General features: G+C 39.4%; 1 long non-coding RNA gene across 1 annotated transcript; it reads right to left on the reverse strand.

Annotated features, from left to right (window-relative positions):
• Window positions 1–728: 728 nt before the first annotated feature.
• LOC127928747 (uncharacterized) lies at window positions 729–3,204 on the reverse strand. The gene is made up of 3 exons (XR_008132062.1): window positions 1,288–3,204; window positions 1,218–1,243; window positions 729–1,095 (listed from the first exon to the last, which is right to left on the reverse strand). It is a non-coding gene; the product is annotated as an uncharacterized LOC127928747 (long non-coding RNA).
• Between the last annotated feature and the right edge of the window lie 208 nt (window positions 3,205–3,412).

Here is a 3,412-nt window from a genome sequence, read left to right on the forward strand (position 1 = left end):
CCACTCCAATACCTTGACTTTGTTGTCCTTAAGCCATTTTGCCACAACTTTGAAAGTATGCTTGGGGTCATTGTCCATTTGGAAGACCCATTTGTGACCAAGCTTTAACTTCCTGAATGATGTTTTGAGATGTTGCTTCAATATATCCACGTAATTTTGCTCCCTCAAGAAGCCATCTATTTTGCGAAGTGCACCAGTCCCTCCTGCAGCACAACATCCGCACAACATGATGCTGCCACCCCTGTGCTTCGTAGTTGAGATGGTGTTCATTTGCTTGGAAGCCTCTCCCTTTTTCCTCCAAACATAGCAATGGTCATTATGACCAAACAGTTCTACTTTTGTTTCATCAGACTAGAAGACATTTCTCCAAAAATTATGATCTTTGTCCCCATGTGCAGTTGCAAACCGTAGTCTGGCTTTTTTTATGGCGGTTTTGGAGCAGTGGCTTCTTCCTTGCTGAGCAGCCTTTCAGGTTATGTCGATATAGGACTCGTTTTACTGTGGATATAGATACTTTTGCACTTGTCTCCTCAAGCATCTTCACAAGGTCCTTTGCTGTTGTTCTGGGATTGATTTGTACTTTTCACACCGAAGTACGTTCATCTCTAGGAGACAGAACGCATCTCCTTCCTGAGCGGTATGACGGCTGCGTAGTCCCATGGTGTTTATACTTGCGTACTATTGCTTGTACAGATGAATGTGGTACCTTCAGGCGTTTGGAAATTGCTCCCAAGGATGAACCAGACTTGTGGAGGCCAGCAATTTTGTTTCTGAGGTCTTGGCTGATTTCTTTGGATTTTCCCATGATGTCAAGCAAAGAGGCACTGAGTTTGAAGGTAGGCCTCTTTGTGGTGTCTTAAAGAAGAGTAAAGTTAAGGCCTCAACACCTAGCTGAATGTATCTGATCTAACACCTAGCTGAATGTATCTGATCTAACACCTAGCTGAATGTATCTGATCTAACACCTAGCTGAATGTATCTGATCTAACACCTAGCTGAATGTATCTGATCTAACACCTAGCTGAATGTATCTGTTCTAACACCTAGCTGAATGTATCTGATCTAACACCTAGCTGAATGTATCTGATCTAACACCTATAACACCTATTGTATCTGATCTAACACCTAGCTGAATGTATCTGATCTAACATAGCAAATGTATCTGATCTAATGTTAGCTGAATGTATTGATCTAACAAGCTGAAACTGATCTAACACCTAGCTGAATGTATCTGATCTAACACCTAGCTGAATGGATCTAAATAGCTGAATGTATCTGATCTAACACCTAGCTGAATGTATCTGATCTAACACCTAGCTGAATGTATCTGATCTAACACCTAGCTGAATGTATCTGATCTAACACCTAGCTGAATGTATCTGATCTAACACCTAGCTGAATGTATCTGATCTAACACCTAGCTGAATGTATCTGATCTAACACCTAGCTGAATGTATCTGATCTAACACCTAGCTGAATGTATCTGATCTAACACCTAGCTGAATGTATCTGATCTAACACCTAGCTGAATGTATCTGATCTAACACCTAGCTGAATGTATCTGATCTAACACCTAGCTGAATTTGTGTCGCTGTCCATTTAGATATTACTGGACCAATAAGCCGACCTCGTCGCAGCTCATTTGTCATGCACTTGCTTATACTCAGAGCTAAGTGTTAATGGTATAAGAACAAACATTGTGAATTTACTGAACATCAAATGTCATAATGTTTGTGTGTTTGGTTCAAAAAGTCTAAACTCACGTCGACGGTCATTTTTATTGAAGGAGAATGCCGTTCTTATCCAGTTACACAAATCAACAAGGAGTCATTAGACGCCATATTTATTTAATCAAGTCAGCCATAAGCTCCTCTCTCGGGACAGCTTTATGTAGACCCTAAACGTTTGTGGGCACCGTTTGTCACAGTTATAGTGCATTAACTGCATTTAATGTATTGTTTAGAATTGCTGGCATGCATCAAACCAGATTTTTTTTTTCTCCCTAAGATTGGCATGTTAACACTGTTACTAGCTGACGCTTACAAACATTTCCATTTGATTTGCTTTCGTGAGTTATTGCTCTCCCATTGTAAGGGACTGTAAAGGTGTATGATTTGCTTTCGTGAGTTATTGGTCTCCCATTGTAAGGGACGGAACAACATTTACAGAATGTTTACTTGGAGGAAAATGGGGGAGTGTCATACTTTTTACATTTCATTGAAGGGGGAGTGTCATACTTTTTACATTTCAGTGAAGGGGGAGTGTCATACTTTTTACATTTCAGTGAAGGGGGAGTGTCATACTTTTTACATTTCAGTGAAGGGGGAGTGTCATACTTTTTACATTTCAGTGAAGGGGGAGTGTCATACTTTTTACATTTCAGTGAAGGGGGAGTGTCATACTTTTTACATTTCATTGAAGGGGGAGTGTCATACTTTTTACATTTCAGTGAAGGGGGAGTGTCATACTTTTTACATTTCAGTGAAGGGGGAGTGTCATACTTTTTACATTTCAGTGAAGGGGGAGTGTCATACTTTTTACATTTCAGTGAAGGGGGAGTGTCATACTTTTTACATTTCATTGAAGGGGAGTGTCATACTTTTTACATTTCAGTGAAGGGGAGTGTCATACTTTTTACATTTCATTGAAGGGGGAGTGTCATACTTTTTACATTTCAGTGAAGGGGAGTGTCATACTTTTTACATTTCATTGAAGGGGGAGTGTCATACTTTTTACATTTCAGTGAAGGGGGAGTGTCATACTTTTTACATTTCAGTGAAGGGGGAGTGTCATACTTTTTACATTTCATTGAAGGGGAGTGTCATACTTTTTACATTTCAGTGAAGGGAGAGTGTCATACTTTTTACATTTCAGTGAAGGGGGAGTGTCATACTTTTTACATTTCAGTGAAGGGGGAGTGTCATACTTTTTACATTTCAGTGAAGGGGGAGTGTCATACTTTTTACATTTCAGTGAAGGGGGAGTGTCATACTTTTTACATTTCATTGAAGGGGGAGTGTCATACTTTTTACATTTCATTGAAGGGGGAGTGTCATACTTTTTACATTTCAGTGAAGGGGGAGTGTCATACTTTTTACATTTCATTGAAGGGGGAGTGTCATACTTTTTACATTTCAGTGAAGGGGAGTGTCATACTTTTTACATTTCATTGAAGGGGAGTGTCATACTTTTTACATTTCAGTGAAGGGGAGTGTCATACTTTTTACATTTCAGTGAAGGGGAGTGTCATACTTTTTTACATTTCATTGAAGGGAGAGTGTCATACTTTTTACATTTCAGTGAAGGGGAGTGTCATACTTTTTACATTTCAGTGAAGGGGAGTGTCATACTTTTTATATTTCAGTGAAGGGGGAGTGTCATACTTTTTACATTTCATTGAAGGGGAGTGTCA

Source organism: Oncorhynchus keta, unplaced genomic scaffold (assembly GCF_023373465.1).
Source record: "Oncorhynchus keta strain PuntledgeMale-10-30-2019 unplaced genomic scaffold, Oket_V2 Un_scaffold_3664_pilon_pilon, whole genome shotgun sequence".
NCBI classification, from domain to species: Eukaryota; Metazoa; Chordata; class Actinopteri; order Salmoniformes; family Salmonidae; genus Oncorhynchus; species Oncorhynchus keta.